Source organism: Acanthopagrus latus, chromosome 14 (assembly GCF_904848185.1).
Source record: "Acanthopagrus latus isolate v.2019 chromosome 14, fAcaLat1.1, whole genome shotgun sequence".
NCBI lineage: Eukaryota > Metazoa > Chordata > Actinopteri > Spariformes > Sparidae > Acanthopagrus > Acanthopagrus latus.
Genome location: NC_051052.1, coordinates 16,089,839 through 16,109,114, shown reverse-complemented (window position 1 = coordinate 16,109,114; position 19,276 = coordinate 16,089,839). Strand labels below are relative to the sequence as shown.

The 19,276-nt window shown below is 44.1% G+C and overlaps 1 protein-coding gene across 2 annotated transcripts in view; it reads right to left on the bottom strand.

The window, feature by feature from the left end:
* The window catches only part of lhfpl3 (LHFPL tetraspan subfamily member 3), a 44,147-nt gene that overhangs the window by 14,237 nt on the left and 10,634 nt on the right, over positions 1–19,276 (bottom strand). The gene's annotated exons all lie outside the window — the stretch shown is intronic.

The window sequence follows — 19,276 nt, the reverse complement described above, 5'->3', positions numbered from 1 at the left end:
TTGCAGCTAACAAAGCTTATTTCACCGACAAGTGCTTGAATTCTTCCCAATAAAAGCTCCACCTTTTTGTCATGAAGCCGCAAAAGTCAGGAAGCCGGAAGCGAAAACAGGACGTAGGAGTGAAACTTCAAACACTCAGAGATTCAGTCAGAAGGTAGAAAATCACAAGCAGCCGAACAAACACAGAGACTCTAAAAAATCACCTTTCTCTCTGGTCTCCTGCCGACAAGATGATCCTTGAACTGGTAACAGAAACACAAATCAACATGGCCGATACGTGACTCAGGACGAGACGCTGACGGACACGTTTAGGTTGCATTTACGCCACGTTACATCACGTTGGCTGACTTCCCTCCTCACACTCCGACTCTCTCCCGCTCATTAAAGCGACACGTGACCACATGAAATGCATCATTACCTCGAGTACATTCATCTGGGTTTGTTTGGACACATTTGGGATCATGTAAGTTTACGACACAACCAAAAATGTAACAAAGTCGAAGACATTTTAACGCAGGAATCATACGAATAATATCTTTAAGTTGCACTTTAAATCATTTATCAGGCGAAGATGCCAAACGTTTCCTCCAGCTTCACAAAATCTGACAATTTGCTCCTTTTTACGTCAAAATAAATGTAATGTCTGTAGTTTCTGAGTACATTTGTCAGTGTTTTGTGACATTTTATTGCCTAAAGAACTTGAATGTGGTCCAATTCACTTCACTGTTGTTGCGCTTGAGCGAATATCTGATCATTTATAGATTCTCGAGCTGCTCATCACGGAGCACTTCACTGGCCCAGCTGCAGCCGTCTACTTTGCTCGATTCATGTTCCTTTAAACGTCACGGCTGTTTCCAGGCGGTGTGAGCGGACGTGCAGGTGTGTGCTGGGAGGTCCGGAGCGTGACGAGGTTCGTACTGTATGCGCTCTGCGTCGGCATCAAGGTGGACCGCGGCGAAATGATATTAATGGGAGTTAATTGGGGCAGAAACTGGCAGCTGCACCGAGGTATGAGCACAAAACACCTTCTCCCTGCCCCCTGCCCTGATCCCTTCTGCTCCACAGAGGACTGACTGAGCATATGTGTGTGGGGGTGTGTGTGTGTGTGTGTGTGTGGAGATAAGGCAGAGGAAAGGGAGGCATGATTTGCAACACGAGTCCTGTCTGCTGCATACCACCATCCTCATTAACACCTCTTGTAACACTGGGGTTTCATGTGCCGTCGACCGCCGACGCAGCTGATTAACCGGCTGCTCTGAAGCGGCTGCGCTCCCCCGGCCTCGTGTTTACATGTTGCACGATACACACAATTAGACAAAAGAATGGAGAAACGTTACGGACGACCACCCTGCGAGACGCTTCAATGCGATTTCTCCTTATTTAGATGATATTCACGTTAACGAAAATACACGTATGTAGCAGGTGAAATGGCCTGTGAGTGTTAATATGATTGAGGATTACGCCTAAACACAACCAGAGAGCGTGAAGAGAAAAACCGCTAACGTCGAGCTCAGCAGTTCATAAAGACAGAAATCTATATGATCGGGGATCTTTTATGAACGCTGGCAGGGGCAACATGCTTTGTTCAGCACTTCATGAGCAGATGCAACCAGCCAGCAGCTCATAAAACAGGAAAGCAGAATGAAGCAGGTAATAAATACAGGAAAAACACCATTAAAGGGACAGTCGGTCTCAAAATCGAACAGATATAAAAGTATGTTTCCTCTTTTTCAGCTGCAGGGATGTCCGCATTCAATAAACTCAACAGCAACGTTTTCTTTTCAGGAATCATGACCTATTTTCTTTCTTTCTCATGAGCGGGATGCTCGAACATGTGACACTGCCGGATGTAAATATTAATGGCCTCCTCCACAGCAGAGCTGTAACCTTCTTTAGAGCTTCAGGAGCTTCATATAATGATTAACTGTCCTGGTTTGGATTTTATTTTGTAGATTACATCCTCATGTGTCTTTTTGGCTTTCCACTTCCTGCCTTTGTCTGTTTCCCTGCTCACTTGTGTTCCATGAGTCAATCTCTCCTGTTTATTATCCTGGTTTTCCCCTCAACGCTTCATCGCTTCATCTGTGTTTCTGCTCTGTTACCTGGTCCCGTCTTACCCCATCGTGTTTTACCTACGACCGCTGCTTGTGTCCTCACGTTACACTGGATTGTGCTTGGTTTCGTTTTAAGGTCTTGGATTACTCCTGTTTTGTTGCCAGCCTTGTAGCCAGCCTTCTGTTGCTTGTATTTTGGACTTCAGCGATCATTACACATCACTTTTATCTGTTATTTCCCTGTCTTCTTCTGATAACCTTTAAAAAACAGCTTTTATTGTAGAGAATTCATAGGAAATAAAATGCACTCATCGCCAAATTAGCTGAGCGGCTCTTCTACTGTAGCATTGCAACCCTTTTGTAATGGGAATGCAAATCCCCGAGCTTGAGTTTAGCCAGCATATGTGTACAGAAAATCCCCATTAGCCATCTTAGTTTGTTAGATTCTCGACAACATCGCTTCCAGGAACAAAATATTAAAAATATTCCTCCAAGTTTTTCGAATGGACTTTTTTTGGTGCCATCTCGTTGCAGAAGTCTGAAGAGAAGGCAGATGTAACTCCCAAACTATGCAACTCACCACAAAAAAAACAAAACAAACAAACAGTCTAGATGGATAAATAGCTTGACAGCTGCTCTCCCTTTAACTATAATCTCCCTCTAATCTCTATATTTGCGAACATAAACAACCGCTAAAGCTGCCAAAATACAACCAAATTCAATTTAGCAACAAGCTAAACTTCCCTGCTGCCGCTATAATCCCCATGAGGAGCTGTCCAAGCGCTGTAGTGCTGAAACCTCGAGGAGGAGGAGGAGGAGGAGGAGGAGGAGGAGGAGGCAGCTGTTTTTCAACTGATCTCAGCTGCTCTATTCTGCTCGACACAGCCTCAACAATTCCCTGTGATTTAGACGCCGACTGTGGGGGTCACTCCGGGCCGCTCTGTGTGCGTGCCAGCACACGGGGCCGAGAACAAAAGACCATTTGCATGCCCCTGCAGCAGCTAGCACCATGTTTCTGTTGGCGGATGATGAGGAGGGAGAAGGGGAAGGAGGATGCAGAGGGTGAAGATGAAGAGAGGAGGAGGGAGTAAAGACAAGGGGACAGGAAATGAGGAGGAACATAGTGGAGGAGAGAGGGAGCTTGATCTGTGCAGCTTCTTAAAATAACAAGCACACAATGACAATGAATCAGATTGATAGTGCGAGACACCTGTACGTGTGTGTGTCTGTGTGTGTGTGTGTCGTCTCACGTGTCATGTTCAGGTGTGGATTGAAATGCAAAGGCGGAGCAGGGAGGGAGGTGAAGAACGGAGAGGAGCAGCAGGAACAAGGGTTACAAGATTGGAATCCCAATGCACCTCGTTTGAGACATGAAGGGAATGAAAGTGGCTGTTTAAAAAATGCAGCGGCAGACGGACGGACGGACCACGATCCTCCATCAGAGAACACACTTCAAAGACGTGAAGCACACACACGCACACACACACCTCAGTCAAGTCAGAGCAAAAGAAAGAAACCTGGCTCGTCTACTCTTTTTTTTTTTTTTTAATTAATCGCCAGGACGACCTCGGACGTTAGCTCCCCCTGTCTTCGCCCGATTTATCGAAAGGCAAAGTAAAATGTTCCCTTCGGTCAAAGACGAGCTCGTTTTGGGGAGGAGAGGGTGCAATAACATTGATTGAGGCTCAAATTTACAATCTAATCATCTTCCGAGCAGAGAGAGGCTGCAGGCGGCCGAACAGAAGTCTGAGAGTTATTATGTTGTTAGTGTTTTATCATTCGTCAGAGCAGAAACAGCTGACCTTGGTCCAAGGTTACACACACCTCTGTTCAAACCTTAATGTGATTGGAGAAAGTCCACAGAGCGCCGGTGTTACTGTTGCTACGCCCGTGAAGCTTCATGTTCATACAGTGTACAACAGTAATGAACAAATACTCATAGATTTGCAGTAATTCTTCTCTGGGCTTTTCATTTTAGATAAACTGGGCAAAAACTGCTTTTTTCCCTTTATTTCTGGACAGTGACGGATCATTTTGCAGGATGAAAATTAAAGCGGTTGCTAGCAAGCTAATAAGGCTAACGTTAGCTTTACAGGTCCATTGAAAACACAATTTCTGACCGATATTTTTAACGACTAAGCTCAGATGATCTGCAGTAGATAATCTGGAAAAATGATAAAACTGGCTTCATTCCACATCTCAGGAAGCCTCGGATTGATTTTTAAAACTTTATTTACACCCTTTTCAAGACAACATCTTCCCCGTAGCCGCTAAACTAAAATCATTAGCACACATACCACGTCTGAAGTGGCTGCACAAGCTTGACCGCACATCCAGGGTGTAAATAACATCTTTCATAAATCAATTTGGGACGTCGCTGCTTCTTGACTCTTGGATTACACCAGACGAGCTGTATGGAGCCATTTTATCGTATTCTTTCAGTAGTTTAGGAGAATATTTTGCGGTGAAGCTCCTGCGAAGCTTTCTGTCGGCGTGTGGGTGAGAAGATAATGACTGAACTTATCCTTCAGTGTTCTCCAGACAACGCTCAAATATACACCAGTTACTGAAATAAACATTCAGCATTGTTCCTGCCATGCAGAGATAGTTATTCCTCGTGTTTTGAGTTGGCAAATGTCTAACCACCAGCTGGAGTGAGATTATATTGTTCTTTTTTGTATTTTTTTTGTATTTCCTGGTGGGTGGTTGGGAGGTCTGGGACACTTCTCCCAATACAATGCTAATTTTAACAGACCTCAGTGTGGACAGTTTCACACAGTTTGTTTCTTCAGTAAAGAAGAAAAACTGTAGACTGCAGTTGATTCTGTGTATTATCTCTTACAGATACTGTTTAGACATTTTATTGAATAATGTACATCACAAACTAAACTTTGCAAACATACCAAAACACAAAACCTGGATAAAACAGGCCACTGAATATCTTTTATTAAACAAGTATTTCTTGCTGTGTACTAGCAGTAAGAAAAATAAATCATGAAATGTGACTATTTATTAATTATTCATATATATTTAAGGTTTAACGATGTGTTAGTCAAGACAAACTTGATAAATTCCCAACAATAGAAGTTTTACTTTTAGGAGTAATTTGGTTAAATTATGATATGATAAGTCATGCAGTTACTAGCTACTGAGGTAGTTAGCCGGACTTGCTAACGTTTGCAGTTTCTGCTAGAGCAGTTCAACATGTGGTTTAATCCACTCCTTTATCTCATGTGTTCGTGGTTTAAAAGAAACCTCTTTCCAAAATCTTTCGACACTGTTCCAACACATGGGGAGTTGGCAGGCTTTTAAACTCGGTGTGGGAGTGTCCTCACCTGACCAACGACCCTAATGACTCTGTAAGGAAACTCCCACACATAGTGTAAAAGCCTGCAACTCCCCTCCAGTTAGTTAGAACTGAAGGAGCCTCTTGGATGAGAGGTGAAGCGTTTCCAAGATCGTCTTCTTCGATTTGTACCAACATGACGATTAATGGGAGAAATAACCTATCAGGAGCGCCGCAGGAGATAGAGGGTTAAAAACATGGAGGCAGGTATTTAAAGGAGGGTGAGAGGTTCTCCTCCCTCAAAAAAAATAATGTAAGCTAATGCAGTGAAAATGGCTCAAAGCCTCTTAAGGTGACGCTGTGAGAATAAATTCAGCACGAATCTGACGCCCGAGTGTGTTAGCAAATTATTTTAAGACACCTCCAGTGGCCCCGTTTTTTCTTTCTTTTTTTTTTTAAACCCCTCAGTGCCGCATAAACAAAGCCTTCTTCTTTTAGTGATAATCTGCATAAAAAAGTTATTGTGATAATCCTCCTGGGTGGAGGCATTGTTTTTCCTGCTTCAGACGTGCCGAGGCTCCCGCTGCTGCTGCTGCTGCTGCCTCGCGGTACACAGGAGACGGCTTCAGAAGTTGCATCCAAACATTCTGACGCCGCCTCAGATTTGTGTTGCCTGGTCTCGTTTGAAGTCGGTCCTAGTTGGAAGAGTCTTCCTCAGAGTTTTTCAAGCGCTGGGGTTTAAATCAAAGCACAAAACATGTTTTGGGGGAGCGGGAGGCCGCTCTCTACAACGACACACCTCAGAGCCTCTCCTGCCCTCCAGAGACGTTCGTATGAGCAACATGTGCTCACACGTGACCATAATCCAGAGCGGCTTCTGTTTTCCGCAAGTACAAGAGGACCCTACAAACCCCGTCAGAGGAGGAGGGGGATTGGAGGTGATTTAGAGCAGGTGTTCCCGTTAATTAACTGCTCCCACCAGTCGGACCTGAGTGTGCCAAGCAGGATCCCAGACAGACGACTAACATGTGTTCCAGCCATGTGTGCTCGCTGTCAGCAAAGCCGAAATCCCCCCCCCTGTGGTGAGAATAATTGGTGGAGCTCAATAGTGTCAAAGCAACAGTATAGCGGGAGGGCGAGGAGGAATAAAAACCTGCGCTGGTCAGATTCGTCCCCTTAATGAGCTCAGGTACGCTGCATGTTTGATCAGTCGTGGTTTCTCTCTCTCTCTCCGTCTCTGATGTGGTGACAGCGTTTCGTGAAGTGTCAGACAGACTTTGGCGGCGGCTGAATCTTTAACGGTTGTCCTTATTTTTCTTCTCCCCCCCCAAAAAAAAAACCCTGGCTGCCTTTGAAGTCGAGCCGAGGGGATTGCTTCAGTAACTTCTAATGTGTCTCTGATCTGTGGTGATGGCAGCGAGTACACGCTCTCCTTCTTTCCCCCCCCTTCTCACTTTCTGCACCGCTGAGCGCTGATGACTGATTATTTGAGGGGAGGAGAAAAAAATATGGAGCGCTTGTCTTACAGAGGGAAAATCCACCTGGCATGAAAAGAGGAAAAGCAAGCTGGGGAGAACGGAGACCTCTGGAACGACACCGTCCCACCGACAGAAGGTTTATTTAGGAGCTGTTGTGATCATTACTCAATCTTCTTCAGCAGATGAGATCTTTTCCCAGCTTTTCTTTTCATCTGTGTCTCCCTAAAAGCTTGCCTCACTGAAATTACCTGCGTCTGTCGGCCGAGAAAGGGCATCAAAACTGTCCAATGCTTTTGTAAATGGAAAAAAAAAATCTGCTGCAAGAAAGTCCCTAAATCTTTCTAAAAACATGGTCAGTGTCAACAGAGAAATGGCTTTGAAATCATCAGATGTCTCGCATCATTCTTTGTTAAAATACCCACTTTTGTCAACAGCAGAACATTTGCAAGACAAAGTCTGTTACTCTTGCTAAAAACACCCTGTGCTGTGGATGGAATGAGGGATTCAAAATGTCCTAACGTCTCGCAAAAACACTCGCTTTTGTCGACGGAAAAACGGCATCAGTGAACTCGAGATGGTCTCACACAGTGTCGAGTCACATCGAGACATCGGTGTAAAATTGTCGTACGTTTAAGGAGATGTAAAATGGAGAAACGGTTGCGTGGCTGCTCCTCACTCGAGCATCCAGCCACTTATCATGCAGCTGTGATCCTCCCTCGCTCCGGGGAACGCAGCCCTGACCTGCGGTTGTGACCTGAAGCAAGCGGTTGCCTTCAGGAAAGCACCTCGAGCCCACGGAGACGCCTCGAAACCACAAATCGGCTCCCGTGGCGCCTCCCCCCCCCTCACACCTCCTCCTCCTGCAGCTCCCGGAGGACCCCGGCTGATCCCGAGCAGCTCACCTCGGCTATCTCTCGCAGGAGGAGAGCGAGAGGATGCTGCCGGAGAGCCGTATCCATGGCAACCGGCAAGCTCGGGAGGATGGAGGAGCATTAATGGGCGGCTGAGGTGGCAGAGAAACATCGGCGAAACAACACACATCCCCTCTAACTCTCCTCACACACAAACACACACACACTCTGAGACCTGTTCTGTGATCCGTGACCTTTGAAAAACTGCGACTGTCAACAAACTGAAGAGCAGAATCAACCGCTAACGCACACACACACACCTGAGAAAACACTCGAAAGCCTCCAGCGAGGACTATTGTTCCTCTGCTGTTTCCCCGGTGTAGTAATCAGCGAGTCCACCGGGATGCAAACACTCCCACAGCTCCCACTTCCTAACTCCCCCTGCCAAGTTTATCAAATAACCGCCCCTCGCTGCGCCGCTACTCCAGCGCCGCAGCCGTTTGATGTCCTCTCGTGCTCAAACCTCATTTGTATTCTTCTTCTACACCCAGTTTCCTCTGAGCTTTCTTTGATTCAACCCCCCCCACACACACACACACATCCAGCCCAACATGTTCTCCAGTGTTAACATTGTTAGTCATGTTTTCCACACAGCATGGTGCACCTCCTCATTTGCAGCTCAATACCACTGTTTCTAATCGTCGATGGATGATCAGTGTAATTAGGCGTCCACCTCGGAGTGGAAGCCAGCGGGGGGGGGGGGGCCGACGCCTTCGCCACTTTGAAAAAACAAAAAAAAAACGATTCATGATGCATTCGGGAGGTAATTTCAACAGGTGAACATCAGGGGAAGAAAAACATCAGGCGGACGTTTTTTTTATTCAATAACAGCCGTCGTGTTTGCCTTCAGTCTGACACTCGGGCTCGAGGAGGGTAATATATTCTGGATGTCACGTCTGTATGATCGCTAAAAAAAAAAAAGGCTGCAGTCATCAGACAGCCTCCCCCTCGTCCGATGTGGAGGTATTGATTGATGAGAGGATGGCATGATGGAAATGAAATGTCCCTCTGAGCGAAGGTTTGGTAGAGGAAGTGGATCCAATGGGTTTTGAGTTTTGGTGCGGTTCTTTGGTGGTGGGGGGGTTAATGTGGACCAGAGAAAAAAAAAAGGGATTGGCAGGAAGTAAAATTTGATAATCAGGAGATGAAGAAAGCAAAGAGGAGAGAGATCTGATACCTGGCTTCCGTTTATCGGAAGATGGTAAAGAGCAAAGTTACGTCCAGCGGCTCGACTGGGAGGAGAGGGAGGCGGTGGAGCTGCTTCCTCTCCTGCACTTTAAATCCACGTCTGTCTGACTTTATACTCAGGGGCTGACCGATATGACTGTTTCAAGTTCAATACTGACGCAGATTATTAGTTATCAAGGAGACTGAATACTGATATATTGGACCGATATTTCTTTGCAGTACAGATTTACATCTTAGTGTCGGATTTCTGAGAACCGGTGATGAAATAAACCGAGATTTTCAGGTATTTCACTTGAATATTTCAATTTTCTGCCACATTACACTTCCTCTCCACTACATTTAGATGATTAGTCACAAGTTACTTTGCAAAATTCAGATTGTCCTATTATTTATAGGTTATTAATTGTGACGTGTTACCAATCAGCTAGTGTTGTGGGCGGGACATTGTGTGAGAGGATGTTTATTTTATCGGCCATCTGACAGAAAAATTGCTGATTCTGATAATCGGACAGACGTTGAGTATCAGTTAAGTAACCGTACCCGTAATTTTAATGTTTTTATTTGTTTTTATTTGACTTTTATCAACATTTTACTGTTTATCATAAGATTTTTTTTCTATTCTTTCTGGTTTCGTTGGCTCAATTTTAAGTATTTTTGTCAGAATTAGTGTCTAAATCCATTTGTATTTCTTAATATCTCACATTTTTGTTTTCAGTAACTTGTAACGCACTTCTGCTACATAAATACATTTTGACTGGTTGATTGATCATTAAGAATTGACATATGACCTGTTTTTAGCTCACACACAGCATCATCAACAGTGGTATCTATCAGTAAGAGTAAAAATGTTCCTGGTGGAGGCAGAATATCAAAAACCATCAGATATTCCTCTCAGCGTGACGGATCAGCCGCTCGTCACTCGCAGCTTCACTCGTATTATCTCCTGTAACGGGGAAAAAAGCAGCTATTTTAAAGTTACGTCTTCCTGGTGTCACCGGAAAAGAGAGTTCACGGCTTTTTTTCAGACTTTTCAAACTTGCCGTCGCGCTGCAACCTTCACCGGAGTGTCTTTTACATAAATCAACGAGCGTCTGAGCATCATTCACCCTCAAACAATGACAGCCAGGTGTCACAACAGGCCTCAGACGAGCTGACGGATGAGGAAGATCCGCGCCTGAGTGTCCGTCTCCTCGACACCTGCAGACGGCGGCATCACTCATTAACACAAACGCTCGCAGGCTGAAGTGAACATCACTCAAACGCATGTGCGACGGACACACACGGGCTCGTCCCAGGCAGAGAGTTTTCAAATGGGTCACCGTGTCCTTGTCCCCGCTGCCTAACTCAGGAGGAGGCGAATAAATCAAGTGGCTGTCTTCTCCACCCCGACCCAGTGATCAAGAAGATAAACCCCCGATGGGAAATCTATAAAGCCCCCTCCTCGTCTGGGCACATGTGAAAGCTGGCAGCAGAAGGAGAGACGTATTGACGACGCGGCGACAGCTACAGAGTCTAATGGATCAAACGCGAGCTTGATATAGCTGCTGTCTGCAGCTCATTCATTTGTTTAGCCACAAAAGGATAAAAGATGGCTTCAGTGTCGAGCGAGGAGGAGAGGAGCCATTACTTTAGCCGTTTCGTGGCCCTCATCGCTTATTTAACGACACAAAACACAAAGTAAAAGGAATAACCCGTCTTACAGCTCGACACAAATACTCAAATACTGTTGCCTTGCTCTGAATTCATACTTCATACTTTGTGGGATTCCGGTTGCCCCAAAACAGTTTGTCATGGACGCCATTCCTTCTGAAACTCACAGTGTGTTTACCATCACCTGAGCCCAAGACGACATCAGTGGGTCAATCAAACATTGTTTGTGGGTATTTCTGTCTAATTGAATCTGCAAAGATCTGTAACTTCCTTTGAAATGATCACCAGGACATAAAAACTGCCCCTAAATACATCTTAAAACACCCTTTTCCACAAAGGTTATACTTCTGTTGGGGATGCACACCGACTTCTTTTTACGGCTCATCACAGACTGCTGTGATACATGTTGACATAGATGCTGCATTGACTCATTGGACCGTACGTCGGCGCCACTGCCATATTTCTGAATAAAGAGCATTAACGTTTACATTGTCATTATTAGTTTTATTCAGAAAACCCACAGTTTTTACTTGTACTTGTATTTATTCAGAGGGCGGACTCGCCACATCCAATACGTTACATAAATCCAATACGAATATTTTGTCCTTTGTGTTTATTATAATTTATCAGCCAGTTTGCAGCCGTAGCAAGTTGAAACTGTCGTGAAGATCCCATCATTGCAACAAATGCGATTGGCTTCCAGAGGGAAAGGGGCGGGACACGTCGTTCAACCGCCATTTCTAGTGTTAATTACTTTTCCATCCAAAATCCTCCATTTTCACTGATAGATCGATTTTCAAAATGCTTTAAGTGGCGTGTTTCTTCTCCATGATGTCTTCAGAAGAAGGCTGACTCGTCCCCCCGTGCAATATTTCTTCACAGCACGTCCCAGATATTAATATTCAAACAGTTTTCAAACTTCTGTGGATTATCTGCTTTCAGATGGTGACAGACTAAAAAGCTTCCATCTCCTCTCAGCATTCGAATTGTGAATCAGGGAGTTCTGCAAAGTACTTTTTCCTGCCAACACAGAAATAGCCGAAACCAGCCCACAGACATGCTGGTGAATTAAAATGCCGAGAACAAAAAAAAAAAAAGTGAATAATTTTAAAAAGGAATAAAACCATCTCCAGTTTGATGGATTAACTGGATTACTTTATGGTTTTTTTTTACGGTGACAACGTAAAGTAACATTTTAAATCACACAAGTTCTGTCAAATTAAGAACACTTGTACGTTTAAATGAAGAGATTCACTAATATTTAATTAAAAAAACAGAACAGCAGTTCAGTTTAAGCCGCCATCATCAGGGGAATTGTTTCCTCATCCGCCAGTTTCCTTTTCACATGTTTCTCTTAACAATGGATCGAATGTTTCAATGTTTAGTGAGGAGACTCGCTGAAAGTGATGATGTCCTCCCGACACCTGACCCGGTTCTTTAAAGCACTTCTTCAGCCTCTCACTGTTTTGTTTTTGTCTCCATGTTGGTTCGCTCTCTCTGCTCTAATCAATCGTCTCAAACTAGCTGGGGAACAAAATGTAGCATTAAGCCTTGAAAACAAATGAGATATTTCCCTCAGAAGCTGGAGGAGACCAAAAACAGATGTAAAAGTAGACTGAATATTGGACTGAGGAGTGACTCGTCTGATGGATGTGTTTCTGTGTCAGTGTTGGTGTTTTTAGCTTGTTGTACAGTTGCTTGCAGAGAAAAACATTTTATTTCTGTTTAAAAGCTTCACAGTTGTAAGCTCTTGTTGCGTTTCTTAATATAGTGTACTTGTTGTCTCTTCCCAGCACAGTAACCATGTTCATACAAGCATAATATCTTGTTAATAATAATAATTATAATAATAATAATAACAATACTAATACCACGTCTCCCAATTTATTTTTGCCCAAAAAAAAAAGCTCTACTCTCTCGTTGCCCTTGGGCTGAGATTAATTGTGCGACTTATTCTCTCTCTCCGTGCCCTCAGGTCCTAATTAAGAGGAATTCAACTTGCTTCGTCTCGTAATTATGAAGCCGGGGGGAGAGAGAGAGGACTCGCTCTGGACCGAGTACATATACAAACAGATTGAGGAGGAGGAGGGAGAGCTGGCAGGGTCCGGAGAGGATGGGAAGATGTTGTTAGTTTGATGGGTTTTTTTTTTTTTTTACTTGCTTCATTTTGCAGGTTTCGTGTTCATATTTTTCTACCGCATGTGATTCCAGAAAAGCTACAGATGGGTTTGCATTCTTGAGCCACGGACGATAATCACAGTGGTTACTGTTGCTATCTGTGGATTAAATGAGGGTGTTTCCTTTGTACGACGATACGTGACTGAATTTCTGAGACAAAGCAGCAGTGAGAGAGAGAGACTGCGAGGCCGCCGTTCAGCGTCTTCGAGTGTCATGATTTATTCACAAAACAAGCAGCCGTGTTTGCATTCATAATTCACGTTACAGTGACCCAAGCGGAGAGAAACAATGACGGCAAACAGCGGCGGCGGTTTAATCTGCGAGGTTGTTAGAACGGGCTTTCATGTCCGGGACGTCTCAATTGTGAGCCGAGATTGAAAAGCCCGAGGGATCGAGAAGCAACAAAGTCGCTCGACAGTCAAATTGGCAAACTGCTGGTTCGGGGTCTCGTTCCTCACATTCAAGCTGTCGCATCCCATCACAGCGAGGCGAGGCCCAGAGCTACGTCTGGTTTTTTCTTTTTTTTTTTTGTGAGCTCGGTTGGGGAAACTTTTGGAGAAGTTTTCAGTCGTCTGAGGTTAGTGGACTAATGAATCCTCTTAAACCTTTGGCCTCCAAGCTCGCAGGGATGATCGGTACAGGCCAGAGTATCAGGGCCTGGCAACCATCAGCCTCTCTGCTCCTCCCCTCCTCCACCATCCTGTTTAAACTAATTACATTACTCCTGGGAAGACGGGATAATCAGACCTTAATGAAGCATGGAAACCTGGGCTTGACATGATGACAGTATCTGCCAGCAGAGGTGCTGAAGCTTTCGCCGATCTGCACAGGACAGTCGGATTCGTTCGTACTAAAACTGGAGGAAAATAATCTGAAACCCATTTTTCACCACAATTGTTTGGATATTTAGATATTTTAATACAACGTGAGTGTGAAATGGTCCATCTGATGAAATGAACCCATAAAGTTCAGCACTGAGACCCAAGATCAACGGTAAAACACGTGTTTAAACGTCTCAGTGCCCTTTGAGATTCAGAGCTGCATTAATTTATAGAGGACAACAAGCCAGATATTAAATGCACCACCCAAACACACACACACACACACACACACACACACACACACACACACACACACACACACACATCTTGTGAGAGGACCATGAATAATGGAGGCTTTCCTGTTCACATTATGCAAACTGGTCTGACTGGAAGCTTTGCAGCAATTACTTAATAAGAGGAATCAATCAGGTCCAGAGTCCTGCTGTGATTGATTTGAGCGGAGTTGGTCCAAAACTGTCTGGATGATGGGATGGATGGATTTGAAAACAAAAAAAACACCAAATTTAAATTCAGCCACTCAGTCAAAACGACTTTTTAAATATGTCCTAATAAAACAGATGTGATGAGCGCATTTCAACAGCCTTTGATATGCAGAACAGACTGACAGCCACAACTCTGAGAAATAAGTTAGTTTGTGTTATTCTGGAGTTTCCCGTAAGATTTAACAGGCAGGAGGAAAAAAATAAAATAAAACAGACAGTATTTTGTTCTCCTCTGGGACGAGCTTATGCTCCTTGAGATTATCACTTTCCCCTGCTGGGGGATTTGTCACTGATCCCTCGTGCAGTGGGGAGCCGGCTATTTAGCGACGCTCCCTCAGGGACACATAATACAATAGGATAATACAACAGCAGATTGGGAACATTTTTCTTTTTTTTTCGCAGAGAGAGAAATAACACAACACCGACGGCTGCTGCTGCTGCTCGTGTCAGTGATACTCCCACTCAGCCGGTCTGAAACACACTCAGATGAATAAATCTCTCCTCGTCGTTCATAGACTCTCAGTTCAGCAACACGCCGGGGATGTCAACCTCAGAGTTGCCGATCACTCCCTCTTCCTCTCCTGGTGCCATTCAGCTCTCTCGTTTCCGTCCAACTCCCCTCGCTGTTAGCTCTCCCGCTGCTCCGTAACTAACACCTGATTAGGAGGGTTATTAAGCCCCATAACTTCAGCACGTCCTCGTACTGCGGCGACTTCCTGCAAAGACCTCGTTATCTCCACATCAGCTTCAGTGCTGTCTCTCTACCTGTCTGGCAACTGGACACCATCCCATCGTCATCCCACCAATTTAAAGGGCAACGCAGCTTTGGCACATGCCAACGGACCTCCAAAGCGGCACAGTTTCTTTCTCTGGCCTCAGCAATAAAAAAACATGAAAAAAAAAATGGGCATATCTCATGAAACATGCATGAAGCCTTCCTTCTGGCTCTAGGTTGCCTCGCAGACAGAAACATCACTCTTGAGGAAGTGTGTAGCCTCACGCAGGCGAGTTGTGGGTGTAATTAGACGTTCAACTCTGACAGCTTTAATAATGCCGCCGCAGAGGAATTTTCCCTCAGCAATCCTGCAACATCATGAGCGTTGGAGCAGAGTCCGCTCATGGCCGGTGTAATCTGGAGCTAATGGAGCCTGCGAGGTCTCTGATGTTTGTTCCCATAAAGCAGCTGTCCAGAAAAGTGCAATAAGGGCGCGATTTAGTGTTAAATAGGGCATTCCAGACAAATGGAAAGCATTTAGAAAGCACACAGGTCCACGAAAGCTGTATTATTCTCATAAAAGAGGGTGTTTGCAAGTTTTTAATCCTCACGTGCATCTAAACAGACTGTAAATTGGACATAGATGACCCTTTGTACAAGAGTGAATCGTGCCAAGCTTCTTAAATATGAATGTTGAGATTTATCAATAAGCTAGCTAAACTTAAATGTAAATCTGTGTGTTTAATGTGAGTGAATCTGAGCACTGGTGCCTGAAGTTGCACCATTTCTTCAAGAGTTACAGCCGTTTCTGTCAGCTAGAGTACAGAAAATTGACAGCTGATTATAGGAAAAAGATCAGGCATGTCGAAAAAATAAGAAACTTGATCACTGAAATATTTAATCTATGAACTCGGTGAGGTTTAGATGAAATGTCTGAGACGAATGAGGAAAAACATCAGATTCTGCTCTGCTCTGGAGCAGTTTACCGACAAGAGGAGAGCTAAATGATTACTTTTAAACTTTAGCGATTTAAAAAGTGGATTTATTCTCACTCCTGTTTATCAACCTGACTGCAGCAGAGAGCCACAGAGGTGAGCTCCATAGTCTGGTGTTTATTTACTGTAATGTTGACTAGAGCTGCAGGAGAAATCTACTTTCCCTCATGAATGTTACGTCACGGAGAGGGGGAAAGAAAAGAGAGAAGTGGAGTCTCTGGTGAGTGCTGAATCTACTGAGACTTGACCTGAATGTCACATATATTCACTTACAAAGTTTCATCCACGTTACATTTACTCTCATTCATCAGCTTTACCTCCTCACTCTCTGGCTCTCTCCTGGTAGTTATAGCAACAGGCAACCAAATGGAAAACTCTGCTACAGCATCAGCATTCATTTACTGTTTCTGGACACTTTACGAATGTGTTTTTTGCTGAATATAGCTTGGTAAAAGCTGTGAGAGCAATCCAAAACAATTGTAAAACCAAAACAATACGCTTAAAAATGCTAAAAGACTTTGTACAACTGAGGGGAATTGTAGAGCTGGGTGATTATTTGTTACTACCTGCCACATCGTTAACGTTACGCGGTAATCTGATCCATAAAAACATCCTTGAGACGTCCTGCTGACAGACAACTAAGCAAACAGTACCAAGAATATCTCCCCGCTGAAGGTAGCTCCCCAAATACGAGTCAAACAACATCACTCAGTGTTCTCATGCTTAACGTGGCCTTGGAGCTGTTATGTTTTGTTTGCGCATTCAAATTCCCCCCCGTGTCAATAAACACCCCTATCGCCGCTGTTCATTTCCCTCTTGTTAAACCTGCACAGAGGAGCGTCTGTCTCGCGGAGGATAATTACAGTCCCGGAGCCTTCTGAGGGAGCGTTGACTCTGGATGTCATTTTCATCTGGTTGGCAGCCCTGACAGTCTCTCTTTACTTCTCCACCGTCTCACATAATCTCCATCTCTCTGCTCATTCCACGTCCTAACTACTGCGCAATCAAAACTGTCAGTCACACTTAAGGCTCTAAATACCTTGCGATTCCCCAATCAGACACACCGCTCTCGCTTTACCTTGAATTGGGTCCAACCGCCGCCACAGCCCCGTCCGTCCATCACGCTTCGGCTAATTTTTATAGACAACCTCATCATCACCTCAGAATGAAATCTTATTCATCAACAGGCTGCAGTCGGTGGCTCAATGTATTGTGACCTTGACAATAATTGTTTCTTTTAATCTCATAAACTGTGTATTTCTCATGTATTTTATGTGTTCATGTGATTATAAACTCATTTGTATCTCACTGCAGTGGCCTTCGTGAAGTTAGTTTTGGTTGGTCTGCCTGTTACGTCCAGGCTGAGTTATCTAAAAAATTATTGGATGGATTGCAATAAAATTTTATGCAGATATCAATGGCAACAAGAGATTTTGGTGATAGTTCGGCTTTGTCTCTAGTGTCACCAAGGGGTCAAAGTTTTCCCGGATGCAGTGACATCTCTCAACATCTAACCTAAACTTTGGCTTCACACAAAATGTTGTTCAAACACTCTCATATTCTTATTTAATACATTTAAACACAAGCTTAAGCCACAAGTTTTTTGCGCTTCACCAAATATTAACATGCTAACGTGCTAAGCTAAGATGGTAAGTTTGTCAGCACGATCATTTCATGACAGTAGCCTGTCGATCTGTTTAGCTCTCAGTAAGAAAACTTGTATGGCTGTAGTCTCGTCGTCATTTATTTCATTGTATTTATCTGATTTTATATCTCTAAAATACTTCATAAAACTGTCAGACTAGTTTAAATAATATTGTTTTTAGATCAAGGTCAGTAGTGGCCCATTTCAGCGCTGCAGATAAATCACAAGAGACCTCGTGATCCTTGTTAGAGAGGCCAAACTGCTGCAACAGCTCGCGGCACTGACTACACTGTTACCTATGAAACTGTTAGTGCACATTAATGTCGGCTGGGTGCAGCAGATTTGCGAGCAGCTGACAGGCAGATATGACGATCTCACGTCTGGCCGCGATTGCAGCATCTTGGACACGATGTTCAATCTCACCTCCCCACCAGACCACACACCCCATAAAACACCTCGTCCTCTGTGACACCTTTACGTCGCCTCACCAACGCCGCGTTTAGATTTATTCTCTGGCTGACACCTCTATTAAGGAGATCGCTGATCATCTGGGTGGCAGACTTTAACCTTTTTTTGGTGGAGTTTTGTGCACTCGATATCATGAAGTCTATATTTTTGATGTGTGAAGGGTAGATGTGTTTTTCTTATCCAAAGCACCGAGCGATCTTAACTCATCAGTGGAGGGCTGACAGACTCAAACATATTGTAAGGTGTATGTTAATACAACAAGAAACTGGCAAATATGCTTTCAAAAAACTGCTCACATTATTCTGAAATCTGGAATAGTTTGTCTTTTTTTCTATATTCATTGCACTGATATGTACGAATTCAGCGTGTTGCTCATTTTATTAATTGAAGTTTAAATTCAGTTTAAAAATTGAAAGTTTGTTTTACGTCAGTGGTCCACTACTCCACTACTCTGGAGCTTTCAGTCATATTACATCTCATGCCGACGATAATTTTCCTTTGAGCAGATGGAATGTGTCTGTGTATCTTGTAACGCAGCGGAGACGTATCCAGTGGAAACTGGGGGTTATTCTTGTCTTAGACTTGAGCTCACCTCTGCCCCTTACTTTTCTTTTGTGGACTTCAGCCCTGACAACATCATTTTGTGTGTTGCTGTCGTGTCTATCACACTCACACACACACACACACACACACACACACACACTCATCCCATTCCCATTCTTCATGCAGTGTGCTCAGGTGGGAGACATCCATCCAATACAACATGAAACGGGAAGATGAGAAAACTCTGCCTGAATAAACTCAGTCCACTGCATAAAAGTAGGCAGAGAGTAATAAAAATATTGGATTGCCAATAGATTAGAGGACTTAATGAGTTATTTTATCTCCAAAAAGGTCAAAAAGTTTTATTCTCAAGAAACTAATGATGATACTGTTGTATTAACTTCCTTCTAGTCATTGCTCTCGTAAAATGTTTCTGTCGCTTCGTCGCGGCTGTGTTTCTCTGAAACGCTGCTGGAACGCAGCTGTCGAAGGAGGTCATCGAGGCTATAAAAGTGTCAGTTCCTGCAAGTGAACTGATTGAGGTCACAGATCGTTGACTGTCCCTTTAAAGGAGGTGATCCACTTTCTTAATCCTCAGACTCTGTGGTTTAGATCCATGAGCCTCAGCTGACTCGGCTGCCTTTTAATTTGGCTGATTCACTCCGAATGCGTCTCCATCTCGCTTTTTGTTTCCACTTCTGTAGCGTTTTTTTGTGTGTTTGTGTGTGTGTGTGTGTGTGTGTGCTGAGCCCTGTCTGAGCATGAAAAAAAGAAATGTTTTACTTTCCAGAAAGCAGGCAGTCGGGGGGGGGTTGAACCAGCTGAGCACTTTAGATGGAGG